At 32.5% G+C, this 17,371-nt stretch overlaps 1 non-coding gene across 1 annotated transcript; it reads right to left on the bottom strand.

Moving 5' to 3' along the window:
- Window positions 1–16,946: 16,946 nt before the first annotated feature.
- LOC128041469 (small nucleolar RNA R71) lies at window positions 16,947–17,055 on the bottom strand. Its single transcript, XR_008196490.1, has one exon. It is a non-coding gene; the product is annotated as a small nucleolar RNA R71 (small nucleolar RNA).
- Between the last annotated feature and the right edge of the window lie 316 nt (window positions 17,056–17,371).

Raw genomic sequence — 17,371 nt, 5'->3', positions numbered from 1 at the left:
GCTACCATCTCTTTGGTGAGCTAATCAACACTTTCTATGCTCAGAACAAAGGAGAGCTAGCAGAGTGAAGATCACCGGAAGGTGCATTCAATGCCAAGGCGGAGAAGCCTCGAGCTTCAAAGTCGCAAGAGGCAAAAGGCCTTGGAAAAACAGCCTAAGACGACATCGCAAGGAGTAATGACCAGCCCTGCAGACATTGCAAGAGGCCGAGTCATCCGAAGACGAGATCTTGGTTTAGGCGGATGCGAGATGCCAACTTGCAAGAAGAAGGGCCATGTTGAAAGGGTGCTCAAAAAGCAGAGTAAGCCAAGGCGTAATCAATTTCAGCATCAAAGGTTGAAGCTCGAGTAGGTGAGGATCTGTAGTGACCAAGAAGAACAGTCTTTCTTTGTTTCTCGCTTAATGTATTCGGAAGAAATGCTCAAAAATTTGGTTCTTTGGGCGGTGGTTGCACTAACCACATGTCACCAGATGCCTCCTTGTTTAAAACCTTGGACGAAGTTATAAAACCAAGGTCAAGGTTGGAAATGGTCATTTATAAGGATGAAGGAAGAGGAGAAGTCTTGATATGTACTCCCACAGCAACAAGATCATTCCAAATGTCTTTGTTGGTGCGAGATTGATGAAACCTTCTCAAAGATAGCTCAACCGCCGAGAAAGGTTATTCATTGTGTTCAAGGACAAACAATGCCACATTCTTGATCCAAGTGGATCAAGCCTTATGACGATCACAATGGTGATAAATGCTTTGAGGTTCACTGGGCAAATGACTCAAACTCAGCATACCTGACCTCATTGATGACTCCAAGCTTTGGCATCAAAGGCTTGGACATGCCAACTTCGGATCAATGGCTCGTATGGCCAAAGAGGGTTTGGCAGAGAACTTCACCATTTCGATGGAGCATGATGATGTATGTGAAGTTTGCGGATGGGGAAACAGCAAGACCGCCATTTCCTACAAATTGACTTGGAGAGCTCTTGAAAGATGCGGTGGTGCACTCGATGTATGTGGCGATGAGGATGAATCACTCAAAGCAAAAGCAGTATTTCATCCTCTTCATTGATGATCTTACAAGGTTTTGCTTGGATTTTCTTCTTAAAACACAAGTCCGAGGTAGCTCAAGTGTTTGTGAAGTTTAAAAGCTACAGAGAAAGAAACATGTTGCAAGTGAAATCGATAAGACGGACAATGGCATCGAGTACACTTCACTCGGTTTCAAGCCATTTGCAATGATCTTGGTATCAAACATCGACTTACAAATGTCTACACACCTCAAGCAGAATGGGGTAGTGAAAGAAAGAATAGAAGCTCGATGGATATGGCGGATGTCTCTGTTTGAAAAAAGCGCCCAAAACCATGTGGGGTGAGGCGATAAACATCGCTGCTTTACCTTGAGCAGGCTTCCTACCAAAGCTCTTGCATCCGAGACACCTTTCGAGGCTTGGTTCAGTTTCAAGCCTTCTTTGGCACATCTGAAGGTGTTTGGTTGCCTGTGTTATGCACAAATACCAGCAGCAAAGAGAGACAAGCTCTCTAAAAGGGCTCAACCAGGTGTTCTAGTAGGCTACAGCTCAGTCAAGAAGGGCTACAGGGTTCTGGATCCCTTGACAAACAAAGTCCAGGTGAGCAGAGATGTCATCTTTGATGAAAAAGCCTGCTGGAATTGGGAGAAAAATGAGCCAGAAGCAGTTTCAGAAGACCTAGTGCCTAATCAAGCTGAACTTGAGCAGCTAGGACCTGAAATGGATGTTGATGATGTGCCTGTGAGAGGCACAAGGCCCCTAGATGATATTTATGAAAGGGCACAGGTTGCAATAGCAGAACCTAGCAGTTTTGAAGAGGCTGAGGCAGATGAAGGCTGGAAACTAGCTATGGTCAATGAAATCAACATGATTGAGAAGAACCAGACATGGGAGCTAGTTGATAAACCTGCTGGAAAGAAGACCATTGGAGTAAAATGGGTCTATCGAGTAAAACAGAATGCAGATGGCAGTCTGAACAAGCTAAAAGCCAGGCTTGTTGTCAAAGGATTTAGCCAAAGGTATGGTCTGGACTACCTGGAAACATTTGCACCAGTAGCCAGGCTTGACACAGTTAGAATGATAGTTGCCTTGGCTGCTCAACATCAGTGGACCATTCATCAGCTTGATGTTAAGTCTGCATTTCTCAATGGTTTCCTGGAAGAAGAGATCTACATCGAGCAGCCTCAAGGATTTGTGATCAGCGGCAAAGAACACATGGTGTCTGATGAAAAAGGCTTTATATGGTGCGAACAGGCTCCTCGAGCTGGTATGCTCGAATTGACTCTTACACCTTTCGGTTTGGAATTTGAGAGAAGTCCGGTGAACCAACATCGTATGTGAAGAAGAACCAAGTGAAACTCGACTTATCCTGTCACTCTATGTTGATGATTTCTTTGTAAGCTGGAGGAGATAGAAGAATGCTCGTAGATTTCAAAAGAAAAATGATGGAAATGTTTGAAATGTCGATTTAGGCGGAATGAACTACTTCCTTGGAATGGAAGTGAAGCAAGCAAAAGGGAATCTTTCTTAGTCGAGTTCTTTTACTATGAAGATCTGGATAAGTTCTCTATGAAGAACGCAAGCCAACAAGCACACCAATGGTCATTGGAGTGAAGCTTTCGAGGCAAGGGAGTGGTGAACCAATTTGTGAGACTATGTACAAGAGTCTCATTGGTAGTCTGTTGTATTTGATCGCAACAAGACCCGATATCATGTTTCTTTGTTAGTGTGCTATCGAGATACATGAATTGCTGCAATGATCAGCACTTTCAAGCGACTAAAGAGTGCTAAGATACATCAAAGGCACCATTGATCATGGTGTATTGTTCAAAAAATTTGAAAACATGAAGGCGATAGGCTATGTTGATAGTGATGAAATTTGGATCGAGTGATGACATGAGGAGCACATCCGGATATGCATTTAGTCTTGGCTCGGGCATGTTTCTTTGGAGTTCTAAGAAACAAAGTCGGTGGCACAATCAAATGCGAAGGTTGAATATGTTCTTCTTGCATCTGCGTGAATCAAGCCATATGGCTTAGAAAAATCTTGGTGATTTAAACCATAACCAAAAGAGGCAACAGAGATTTATTGCGACAACAAATCTGCATTGTTGCAATTGCAAAAATCCCATTTTCATGGTAGAACCAAGCACTTCAATATTAAGTTGCATGTTATAAGGAGATGGAACAAGCTCATGAAATCGTGATTCATTGCGATTGAAGTGCAAATTGCGATATCTTCACAAAGGCACTCAATGTGTCTAAATTTGTTAAATTCAAAAGGAAATTAGGTGTTACTAGCATGGAAACTAAGGAGGAGTGTTAAGTTTAGTTCCCATGCAAAGGTGGCCATGCACGACATGCAAAGGTGGTCATGCTCGAAGAAATAGCGACAAGCGATGGTGCCATTGTGTGCAAAGAATCTGAAGTTTGAAGTCGCCAATCCACTTCTTTGTTTTAGTTCCATTTTGATTGTTTTGTAATCTAGTTCATGTTGAACTAAGTAGGTAAATGTTTTGATATTGATTGGTGAAAAGTCGACAATGCAAGTTGTACAAGCTAATCTTGTAAGTTTCAATGCAAATTAGTGGAGTTAGGTAGTTGATTAGGTGATTACTTGTTTGTTTTACTTGTTGACTGAAATATGTAATGGCTTAATGCCTTGTTTTGAGTTAATGAAAAAATATCAGCTCATTTTTCATTCATTCCTTCTTCTCTCTTTTCTGTTATTCTCCTGCTAGTTTCATTTTCTGTTTTGCTTCTGAGTTTGTTTCTTCAACAAGGCTCGAGGCTTGCTATTCAAGCAAGATACAAAACAGCCTGTTATTGTCTCTTTGTTCCAACAGATTTTTAGTGAATAAATCTTAGGAGCGAGTTGTTCAAACGCTGGATGATATTTTTATTAAGAGTTTTAAATTTGATTACTTTGCCAGCATCACCTATATTTTGGGCATTAATTGCATCAGGAGGTGTCTTTCTCTATAAACTGAGTTGCATTTAGTATGCTTTTAAGTTGCAGAATTAAGTTGATGAGTGTAAGAGCTGGTGTAGTTTTCTTCTTGTTGTTGTTTTGGGTGTGTGTTTTTTATTCAAGGTTTCTTAATATTGTAACCTTGTTTTGGGATGTTGGAATTTTATCAATAAAAATTTCAACCTTAACAAAATAAATACATTTTTTTACGTCAGGCATTATTCAATGCCAGTGTAACCTTTATTTATTCTCTCTCTTCTCACTCAAGCAAACTTAATTCTACTCTCATTCAAACTTATTTGTTCTCTTCTCTCATTTGTTCTTCTTCCTATCTTTATTAGTTGATGTTAAGTTGATAAATGAAGAAGAAAATTTGAGTAATGAGGTTGCTACCAAACCTTTAGTAATTGTCTCCATTATTCAATCTCCAATAGCCCCAAGCCTACCACCAAGAAATAGGTTTCCGTTCATTAGTAAAATCATTTGAAATCCCCTCTTAATTCATGTTTATATAAAAGATAGTTTTTAGTTGTATGTTTCTAAATCGTGTCTTTAGGTTTGACATTGTTTCTAGACGATTTCGTGCTAATGAATTACAATAGAGAAGGTAAATCTCTCTTATGTTTTTAATGTTCAATATGTGTAAAAAATTATAGATAAAAAAATATTTACATAAAAAGTCTGAGAGAAATTTTATTTTGCTTGAGATTTAATATGATTACAAAATAATTAGGAACTTAATGTAATTATTGAATATTAACAAGCCTTAAATATAACAATGCTTCTTTGTTTGGTGCTTTCGCCTTTATGGCATATCTTATTCTTTTTGTGTGTGTGTTCTTCTTTTAGTCTGCCTTTTAAGTTTTAGAATTGAGCTAACGAGTTTAAGAGTTGTTGTAATTGCCTTTTTGTTGTTTTCTCTTTAGGTGAATCTTATTCATTTTGTTGTTTTTTAATGGTTTTTTTTATGGTTTCTTAATATTGTAATCTTGTTTTGGGGTGTCGATATTTTATCAATTAAAATTTTAGCTTTAGCAATATATATATTTGATATGTGACATTACTCAATGTGAGCATGCATATATTCTCTCTCTTCTCACACAAAGAAATTTGATTTTTCTCTCATTCAAACTTATTTATTTCTTCTCTTTCAAATGTTTAATTTGTCTAGAAAATTATAGATAAAAATATTTAAATTAAAGTTTGGGATAAATTTTCTTTTATTTGAGATTTCATGTGATTACAAAATAATTTGAGACTTAATGTAATTATTGCATATCAACAAGTCTTAAAAATGGTCTTCTTTGCTTTTTTTTTTGAGCTTTATGGCATATCTTTTTCATTTTTTTGTTGTTCTTCCTCTGGTTTGCCTTTAAGTTGTAAAATTAAAATGATGAATGTAAAAGTTGACGTAGTTACCTTTTTATTGTTTTCCTTTAGGTGTGTTTTTAGTCTGAGTTTCTGTGTTTTTTAATATTGTAATCTTATTTCAGGGGTGTTGATCTTTTAAATAAAAATTATAACCTTAGCAATATATATTAACATCGCCATTACTCAATATCAAGTATGAACCTATATATATTATCTCCTCTCACTCAGATAAAATTAATTTTCTCCCATTCAAACTTATTTCTTCTCTTCTCTCATATCTTCATCTTTTCTCTTTGTTAGTTGATGTTAAGATGATGAAACGGTATGATTGAAAGGGTAGATTTGATAACAATATGATCAAAGGTGTTGATCTTTTAAATAAAAGTTATAACCTTAGCAATATATATATATATATATATATATATTGACATCTGGCATTACTCAGTGCCAGTATAAACTTCTATATATTCTCTCTTCTCACTCAAATAAACTTAATTCTTCTCCCATTCAACCTTATTTCTTCTCTTCTCTCATTTCTTCATCTTTTTCTCTTTGTTAGTTGATGCTAAGATGATGAAAGGAAAAGAAAAAATGAGTAATGAGGCTTCTACCAGACCTTTAGTTATCTCCATTACTCAATCTCCAACATTGCCAAGCCTACCACCAAGAAATAGGTTTAAATTTATGAGTAAAATTATCCAAAATTCCTTCTTAATTCTTGTTTATAACAAAGGTAGTTTGTAATTTTATGTTTCTAATATGTGACTTTAGGTCCGACACAATTTCTACACGATTCGGTGCTAATGAATCACAATGAGGCAGGTAAATCTCTCATCTTTCTCCATAGATTAGAAAAAAATTGGATTTACATTTCTATTCCCTTAAATTTCTTTGATTAATGAAAAATTCTTCTCAAAATTTCGTTTGCATGCAATAACCTGATGAGGAGGAATATATTTATGATGATGACAATAATGAAGAGGTGAACAATAAAGTCATTCTATTTTTTTCCCTTTACATTTTCTAGTATTTTTATTTTGGTACTATAATAAAACTTTACAAAATTATTATCCTATCTAACGAGTTGACAACAAATAATAATCTTGAAAAGAATTTATGAACTTATCATGTTTCCATTTGTTATTTAAATACATTAAATTATTATCTATTTTTCACTCCAAACGTTAGGTTCGATAACGGTATGATCAAAAGGATAGATTCGAATCTTTTACCCAACCAATGTATAGTTATATATGTATATATAAACCCTTTAAAAATTGGGGAAGAATTTATTAATAAGAGAGAAATGAGCGAATAATTGTCATGGTTTAATATTAGTCGTATGAACTAGAGGTGATCATGAGTTGAGCTACCCGGCCCGGTCCGATAGTCTGCCCGAAAAATGGGACGGTTCGGGTAAAAATATAGGCCCGAGATATGGGTTTGGGAAAAAAATAAGGCCCGTTTAGAAAACGGGCTGGGCCTCGGGTAAAACTTTTTGGCCCGGGCCCATCCCGGCCCGACCCAAATTATATATTAAATATATATTTATTTTTAATCAAGTATATATATTGTATATATATTAAATATATATTTATTATGGGTCGAGTCGGGCTCGGGCTTAACAATTTTCTTTTGGGCCAGGTTTGGACAAATTTTTAGGCCCATATTTTGAGCCGAGCTGGGCCTGGGCCTAAAAAACGAGCCTACATTTTTGTTTGGGCCTGACCCGACCCATGATCACCTCTAGTATGAACGACTTAATTGGTTGCAGATATTAATTCAAGATTTTTTGAGACATCTTCAAGAAACGCACCAAAGAATACAGGCAATGTTGAAGAGACAACAATGTACATATATGTATTTTTTTTTTGAAGTAATACATACCACTATTGTTGATAAAGGAAACTTGGTTATTATGGATTTCTGATGGAAGCCATTTGTTGGTGCTTAGGCCTTGATAGGTATGAAGATCAACAAAGAGCATAACATTTTTTTTTTACAACTTTGGTGTTTAATATAAAATGCAATATATGTAATAATAAAATAATTTCTTATTTTTCCAAAAAATGTACTTATTGTGTTTTGTTCCCATCAATGATAGATGTACTCTCTTACTAAGTTTTTACGTTCAATATGTCTAGAAAATTATAGATCTAAAATATAAGATTGATCTTAAAAATCAAACATATTTAAATAAAAGTTTGAGAGAAATTTTCTTTTATTTGAGATTTAATATGATTTGATTACAAAATAAGTGACACTTAATGTAATTATTGTATATTAAAAATAAAGTTAAGAATTAATTGCATTAGACATCCAAAACTATGATTCTCATTTTAAATAGGTTCTCAAACTTCAAAAATATTCTAATTACATCCCTAAACTATCTAAGTTATGTCAATCAGTCCTTTTGTTGTTAAACCCATTAAATGACACGTCAAATCTTATGTAGCTTAATTTAAAAGGACTCTTTTAGAAAAAAGAAAAAAAGAAAGATGTTGCAACATAACTTTTAAAAGCAAAATTTAAAATAAAGTAAATCGGAAAGAAAGAGTGAACGATAAAGCATCAAGTAAAAACTTTAAAACCTCAAAATCAATATTTTGACAACATCTATTTTAATAATATTTCATTTTTTCTTAAAAATTTCATTGTAGATTATGTCATATAAGATCTTATGTATCGTTTCACAATTAAATTAACGATTTTAGTAACGGAAAGACCTAACTAAAATAACGTTGGTAGTTTGAAGATGTAATTAGAATGACTTGAAATTTGAGGACCAATTTAGAATAAGAGTCATAATTTAGGGATGTTGATAAAATTATCTGAAAAGTTAATATAAAACATCTGGAGGTCCACAGTCTAGTTTGATCTTATCCTTAAATTGGTTCAAAACTAAGGCAAGTGGGCTAATACTATTTATTAGTCCCTAAAAAAGGCACACCCTAAAACAAAACAAGGAATCTTTGTTTCAAAGTGTGAAACCTGACATTAGTTTGGTGTAGTGTAACTGACCAAAAGATTAATTTTGAGTGTGGTTTCGTTGTTCCAAGTTGAAAAACATTCGCTCTGGTAAGACCTTAGTTTCGACGTTAAAATTTTAAGGTAAAATATACCGTTAGTCCCTGTATTTTGACAAAATTTGAGATTTCATCCTTTACTTAAAAAGTTCAAAATGAAGTGACTTTTTTTGTAAAGACTTAAGCGCAATGGTAACTTACAATTCCTCTTGAAACTGTTCTTTCAAAGTTCTATTCCAACACCTTTTTTTTTTTCCATTGGTGATGGTATTTTAAGTTTTGAATGGATACCTCAATTTAGTGAATTTTGAAGTGGAGATGGATTCTTTCCCGACCAAATAAGATAAAAGCTTGGCAGAAAATTTTTTTCTATTACCTTAATTTTCTTTGAATAATGAAAAGATCTTCTTAAAATTTTGTTTGCATGCAATGAAATAATGAGGAGGAAGATATTTACGATGATGACGATAATGAAGAGGTGAAAAAAATCATTCTAATTTTCTTTCCTTTACATTTTCTAATATTTTCTTTAGACAGTATAATTTCATTTTATAAAAAATTATTATCCTATCCAATTCCGACCAAAAATATGATTTCAGAATTTATGCACGTTTCTATTTATTATTTAAAATATATTAATTTATTATCTACTTTTTAGTCCAAACATTCAGTTCCGTAATTGTATGATTAAAAGGGTAGATCCGAATCATTTCCCAATCAATTTATATTTATATATGTATATATAGACCCTTTATAAATTAGGGAAGAATGTATTAAAAGGGGAGAAAGTAGTGAATAATTTGCCACGGTTTAATACTAACGGTATGAACAACTTAATTGGTTGCAAATATTAATTCAAGATTAGCGAAGACATCTAATTTACGAATACACCAAAGAATACAAGTCATGCTGAAGAGACAACGGTATACATATATCTATTTTGTTTTTATCTTCTTCTTCTTCTTCTTCTTCTTTTTCCTTTTTTGAAGAAATACATATTGACGAAAGAAACTTAATAATTATATTTCAGACGGAAGCTATTCATCGGTGCTTGAGCCTTGATGGGTATGCAAATCAACAAAAAAACAGAACATTGTTTCTATTTTACAACTTTGATGTTGAATATAAAATGCAATATATGCATACACTAATTAAATAACTTCTTAATTTTCTAAAAAGAAAATGCAATTCCTTTAAAAAACAATATGTAAATTATAGATGTGATCTCTTATTGAACATTCTTAGAAAATTATAGATAAAAAATATTTAAATAAAAGTTTGAGAGAAATTTTGTTTTATATGAGATTTAATATGATTATAAAATAATTAATGATTTAACTTAATTCTTAAAAATTATAATTTTTAATTACAAAATCAATTAGCCTCATTTGTTTTAATGAAAAGAAGATAAGAATTAATTGCATGAGATATCTCGAAACTATCATCCCTAAAACCACCTGTATCCCCTCCACAACATTTAAATAAGAGGATAAATGTGTTTTAGTGTGTCCAAACTCACATCCTCCTGCATTGACAACAATATCGATTGCTATTAAATGACATACCATATCTATGTAAACTAAATTTAAAATCATATTTTTGAAAAATAAAACGTTGGAACATAACTTTTAAAAGTAAAACTGAAAAAAGAGAGAGTGGACGATAAAACATTAGTAAAAGCTTTGAAAACTTTAAAAATCGAGATTTTGACAACATCAATTTTAACAATATTCATTTTTTCTTAAAATTTTTTTCTTAAAATCTTATTAGCCTTGACGGGTATGTAGATCAACAAAGAGCATAATGTATAAAATGAAATATATGCATGTAATACTGAAATAACTTCTTAATTTTTCAAAAAAATGTTCTTCCTTTAAAACACAATATGTACTTTAATGTGTTTTGTTCTCATCAATGATAGATGTGCTCTCTTATTAAGTTTTTGTTATTCAATGTGTCTAGAAAATTATAGATCGAAAATATTTAAATAAAAGTTTGATAGAAATTTTCTTTTATGTGAGATTTAATATGATTACAAAATAATTAGGGATTTAATGTAATTATTGAAATCTTAACAAGTCTTAAAAATTTGAATGCTTCTTTGTAGGGGCGAAGCCAGAACAATTTTTTAGGGGATGAATGAAATTTTAATTTTTTTTATAGTTTATATCTTTATATTTTTAAAGGATTAAATCAATTTTTTATAATTTTAGGGGGCCAAAGTGTAATTTTACCTTTACTAATTTAAAATTTTAGAACTTTTTAAAGGGCCCTACTAGCCCCCTAGATTTTCCTTTGCTTCTTTGCTTGGTTTTTGAGTTTTATGGCATATCTTTTCTTTTCTTTTCTTTTTTCTTTGCTTCCTTTGGTCTGCCTTTTAAGTTGTAGAATTGAGTTGATTAGTGTAAAAGTTGGCGTAGTTGCTTTTTTTTTTTGTTGTTATTCTTTTATGTATGTTTTTTATTCGGGGTTTTTGTGTTTTTCAATGTTGTAACCTTGTTTTGGGGTGTTGATTTTTTAAATAAAAATGTTATCCTTAACAATATATATTTATATCTGGCATTACTCAATGCAAGTATGCACCTTTATATATTCTCTCTTCTCACTCAAATAAACTTAATTCTTCTCCCGTTCAAACTTATTTCTTCTCTTCTCTCATTTCTTTATCATTTTCTCTTTGTTAGTTGATGTTAAAATGATGAAAGAAAAAGTGAGTAATGAGGCTACTATCAAACCTTCAGTTGTCTCCATTACTAAATCCCTAACATTGTCAAGCCTACCACCAAGAAGTAGGTTTAAATTTATGAGTAAAATCATCTAAAATTCCTTCTTAATTCATGTTTTTAACAAGGGTAGTTTGTAATTTTATGTTTCTAATCTGTGACTTTAGGTCTGACGCAATTTGTACATGATTTGGTGTTAAATTTTCACAATGGGCAGGTAAATCTCTCACCTTTCTCCATAGATTAGAAAAAAAAATTGGATTTACAATTCTATTCCCTTAATTTTCTTTGATTAATGAAAAATTCTTCTCAAATTTTTGTTTGCATGCAACAAAGTGATGGTGAGAAAGATGTTTATGATGATGACGATAACGAAGAGGTGAAGGAAAAACTCATTCTAATTTTTTGCGATTTACATTTTTCTAGTATTTTTATTTAGGTACTATAATAAAATTTTACGAAAATTATAATCCTATCTAATTCTGACAAAAAATGATGATCTCAAAAGAATTTATGTAACTTATCACGTGTTGATTTATTATTTGAAATACATTAAATTATTATCTAATTTTCACTCCAAACACTTGGTTCAATAATGGTATGGTCGAAAGGGGAGATTCGAATCTTTTCCCCAATCAATGTATATTTTTCCTTTATAAATTGGGGAAGAATTTATTAGTAAGAGAGAAAGTAGTGAATAGTATTTTTCCTTTTCAATATTTTTCTATTGGAGCTTCCCTCATTCCTTTTATCGAGCATAATGATGCGAATCGGGCTTTAAGGAGTTCTAATATGCAACGCCAAGTAGGTTCGCTTTCTCATTTCAAGAAGTGCATTGTTGGAACTGGGTTGGAATGCCAATTGGCTCTAGATTCGGGAGTTCCCGCTATAGCTGATCATGAAGGAAAGATCATTTCTACCGATACTGACAAGATTATTTTATCAGGCAATAGAGATGATCTAGGCATTCCATTAGTTAAGTATCAATGTTCCAACAAAATACTTGTATGCATTAAACTTTAACGACCCAAAATATTTAGGGTTAATTGAAATAAGTAACTAATAAATGACCTAGACATAATGGTTAAGTAGCTAGTGCACTTTTTAGAGGTCTTAGGTTTTATCCACTTATGATAATAATATTAGTGTACTAATTTTCTTATACAATGTGTATAGATATATTGAACTGCTAAGATTTTCGTGTGTTTGGTCATTCGTTTAACACTGCTTATTTACGTTTGTTTTAAAATCACATTGAGCTTTCATAGCTCATGTAATGGCCTGAATTTTCAGTGGTGTCGAAACGGTGATTCGAGATCACTAAATCCGACAAGTGAGTGAGTATAAGTTAAATGTAAAGTTAGGAAAATTTTTAAAATAGTGAATAGTGTACTAGAAATAAATATTAAAATAATTAGAATCGAAAACGAGGTATCGAGACCTCAGAGATTTTAAACTGGGCCATAAATATTTTTATGAATATTTATGGAGTGTTAAAAAGTTAGTATTAAAGTTTGGTCAAGAAATTTTAAAGTTCCGATAGTTAATTGAACAAAAAGGACTAAATTGTAACAAATGCAAAATTTTGGGAAATGGTTAAATAGCTTAAATGATAAAAGAAAGAGGGCTTAAAGGGTAAATAGACCTAAGGTCTATTTGGGCTAAACGGCAAAGACATGAAATCAGCAAGAAAATAAGGAGAATTAAGGGCAAAATTGGAAAATTACAAAATTTACTTAATAAAGCTAGGATTGGAGTGGAATTATCTAGATTTCTCTTTATTTTTCTGCATTCTCATCAGAAAAAATGCCATATAAGGGTTTTCCTAAGTTGGTTTTTCATATTTTTACTGCAAGTAAGTTCAATTCTTGATTATTTCTTGAAATTTTTGTGTTTTTGTGACTTTTACAACTAGGTCCACTTGTTGAATTCATTAGTTTTTGATTCTATGAAAGAAGTTGAAAGTTGCTATGAATATGTGCTGGAAGTATATGATGTTTTAGCATGGAATTAGAACTTTAAATTATTTATATGCTGATTTTATTGAAAGAATTGAATAGAGAGTGAATGTTTGGGACCTAATAGTAAAAGAGTTTGAAGTTAGGGTTTTATGTGAAAATTATAAATTTCAATAGTTGTGAAATAACTTACAATGTCTAGGTAAATTACTAATTGAGAAAAAATTAGCTTAATTGAGGGGTTAATTGAGCAAGGACTGAATTGTATGAACTATAAATTTGGGGCAAAAATGGAAATCAACATTTTGCACTAAAACAGTTTTGGACAGCAATAGTAGTCTAACTTTGAAAAATCACCAAAAATTTTTAGAATCGAATTAGAGGATAAATAAAATATGAAATTAAAGCTTATTGAGTCTAGTTTCTCATAGAAGAAACGGTGTAAGCAATGAAATTGTAAATCATGAGATATAATAAATTTTGTGAGACAAGATCAGAATAATTTCAGGTTCCCCTATTTTGATATTGGAAAATCATAAAAAATTGAATAAAAATAATTAGGGGCTTAAATTTATATAATTAAAATCCTGAATAAGTCTATTTTCAAGATAAACAAACAAAAACATCATCTAAATCCTGTACGAGGAGATAATTAATTTTTAGTGAAGAAGGATCGGAACTGTCAGACAGCAGAGCAAAAGTGACTTTAAAGAATAAACTGTACTTATTGGCTAAACCAAAAATTTTGAAAATTTTATAGTAAAAAGATATGTGAGTCCAGTTTTAGGAAAAATTAGCAAATCCTAATTTGGATTTCTGTAGCTTAAGATAAAAATAATTTAGTGACTATGGCACAGATGGACAACATTGAATATACATAAGTAAATAGTGAAATTATAGATAATGTTACTTATAAGCTGGTTATAAACATTAAGGATGTGAAATAGAGTGAAGGTGAAGTCAATACTGATAAGTGAATGATTTTACAATGATAGATCGAGAACCCGAAGCAAATCGAGGAAAATAAAAAGTAGCTGATTAGTCCCTGAACTTTCACAAATTCTGCAAATCAACCCAGGTAAGTTCATATGGCTGAAATTTAATGATTAAATGTTAATTTCATGAATTATATAGTGTATGATGATATATATTTGTTGATGGATTGAGAATAAAATAACAATGCGAAAACTGAATAAATGATCAAATTGAGCGGAACGTCGGATTTGAGTACTTCTAATCAATGACAAGTGATAAGTGGTAGCTTTAGCTACACTTATCTGATCAGTGACAAGTGACAAGTGATAAGTGGTAACTTTAGCTACACTTATCTGATCAGTGACAAGTGGCTACACTTATTTGATCAGTGACAAGTGACAAGTGATAAGTGGTAGCTTTAGCTACACTTATCTGATCAGTGACAAATGAAAAGTGACAAGTGATAAGTGGTAGCTTTAGCTACACTTATCTAATCAGTGACAAGTGATAAATGTGATCCGTATAAGACCGTGGCAGGGTTATGGCTTCGGAAAGTGATAAGTGATCATATGCAAGACCATAGTTATACTATGGCAAAGTGGAGGTGAAGTACTCAATTTTAACCGTTTCCTAATTTGATTAAGGATGGTAAGTGACAAATGGACTCAAAAGAATTACAGTAAATGGATAAGTGATAGTGAGTTTATACAAGGGGACTCACTAATGATTGTGGTTGACAGGTGAACTTAGTAGTGGTGTATAATGAATAAATGTATGAATGTTTGGTAAGATTTATGTTTTATGCCTATGAACTTACTAAGTTTCTATAAGCTTACTTGAGTGTATTCAAAGTCTCTTGTAGATTGATGTGAAAATATACAGAGGATCGGATCAACACTGAGGAACACACTATCCAAATTATCTCTGGTAGCTTTTGTAAATTTCCTTTTTGATTTATATGGCATGTATATGGTTTGATGATTATATAAATGCCAAAAAATGTTTAATGAATATGTATTAAAGTAAAGAGTGATGAATATGCTAAATGGTACAATTATATTAGAAGTATGATTTGGTATCAAATTGATTGAAATGGATTGGTTGGTTTGGATTGGTCTCTGTTTTAAAATTGCAGGGAAGGTTGGATATTTATAAATGGATTATATTGAGTTCATAAAAAATTTTGGGGATTTTTCAAAAAATTCCCTATGGTTTCGATTTAATCCCGGTTTGGTCCCGGAGTATGTTTTGGGCTTTGGAGACCCATCTAAAGGACGTCATGACATGTTTCGGTAAATAAATAGTAACTAACTCGTAATAACTGAAAATTAATTCGGTAATGCCTCGTACCCTATTCCAGCGACGAATAAGGGTAGGGGGTGTTACAGGTCACTCCTTTAATTTCCTCTTTTCAGGTAAAACGCAAGGTTAGGTCTCGGACTCATCAAATCGAAGAATCTCAGTAGTTCGAAGATGAAACCTATGATGAATCTTAATATTTGATTTCTAATTTACATGATAAATACTTGATTCTTGATCTCAATTATGTATGCTTATTTCATGTTTTAATATTTTTGGGATATTAATTCTTTAATGTGCTTATTTTAGTGGCGCAAAAGTCTCTGCTTAAGAGTAGATCTAGCATAATTGAGTGGAGTTGCATGCAATCCTAAAAATAAGACGACATAAATCTACCAGATTAGAGTCAAATCTAATAGGGGAATCCATAGATCGAGTTAATGCGACACTAGGGGTTTTAATTAGAAAGAGATTTCAATTAATCAACCTAGAGTTAGTTGTTCTTACTCTCGAAAGAGGTATTAACATAATTTAGGGCTTTATACGGATCAAGACACAAGTGAATAAATCGTTTAATTCAGATTCAGAATAATAAGTGAAGTCTAGGTGGATTCTTTCCTGGGTATTGTCTTTCTCTTTAGTATTCTTCGATTATTTCCTATTTCATTTTCTGTTGCGTTCTTAGTTAATTTAGATTAGTAAATTTAAATTAAAAAATAATCATCCCAATTTATCGGCTAAATAATAGAAAAATAGTAATTACTAGTACTTTTAGTTCTCGTGGATACGATATTCTCTACTCACCATAGCTATATTATTGTTCGATAGGTGCGCTTGCCTTTTTCGTAATTATAGTTAGTTTAGTGACCATCAAGTTTTTGGCACCGTTGTCGGGGACTAAAATATTAATAACACTCGATTTTTTTAATTTAGTCATTTATTTTTATTGCATTTTATTTTTGTTTTTAGTTTAATTTTTGTTTTCTAATTTTTCTTTTATTTGATTCTGACAGGTTCTTTTAGTTTATGACTAGAAGAAACCCGTCGGGACCTTTAGTATTTGATAGTGAAATTGAAAGTACAACTCACAGAAACCGTAGAGAAGCAAGGCAGAGCCGACATAGTATAGTGGAAGAGCAAGAGGACATTATTATTACTGAGGAGATGACTGGTAATCAAAATAATCAGCTACCCCCTGTGGTTGCTGCAAATCCAGCAAATCCAAATTCTGCCCTCATACTAGGTACGATTATGCCAAGCCCACTCTAACTGGGCTGAACCGAGTATTGTGAGACCCACCATTACTGCGAACAATTTTGAACTGAAGCTGAACACTATTCAAATGATACAACAATTTGTTCAGTTTGATGATTTGCAGGACAAAGATCCAAATACTCATTTGGCTAATTTTCTGGAAGTCTGTGATACTTTCAAGATAAATGGCGTTTCTGACAATGCCATTCGCCAACGATTGTTTCCCTTCTCGTTAAGGAATAAAGCTAAACAATGGTTGAATTCTTTACCACAAGGTTCTATCACTACATGGGATCAAATGACCGAGAAATTACTACTAAAGTACTTCCCACTGACGAAGATAGCTAAGCTGAGGAATCATATCTCTTCCTTTATGCAGATTGACTTAGAGACTCTATATGATGTATGGGAGAGGTATAAGGATTTATTAAGAAGGTGCTCTCTCACCACGGGTTACCTCTATGCCTACAGGTTCAAACTTCGTACAATGGTTTGAACCCCTCAACTAGGTAGTTGATCGATGCAGCAGCCGTTGGTACTTTGAATAATAAAACACTTGAAGCGGCTTATGAATTTATAAAGGAAATGGCACTGAATAATTATCAGTGGCAAGTCATGAGGACGAAGCCTAATAGAGCAACCGGTGTTTTCAATCTAGATGCAATCACCATGTTATCAAATCAGGTAGAACAATTAAATAAGAAAATTGATGGTTTATGTGTTTCTACGTAGGTACATCCGATGATATAGTGCAATACGAATGGAGGAGGA

This window comes from Gossypium raimondii, chromosome 5 (genome assembly GCF_025698545.1).
Source record: "Gossypium raimondii isolate GPD5lz chromosome 5, ASM2569854v1, whole genome shotgun sequence".
Classification (NCBI taxonomy): Eukaryota; Viridiplantae; Streptophyta; class Magnoliopsida; order Malvales; family Malvaceae; genus Gossypium; species Gossypium raimondii.
Note: the sequence above shows the minus strand (reverse complement) of the source record. Positions and strands in the feature narration are given on the sequence as shown.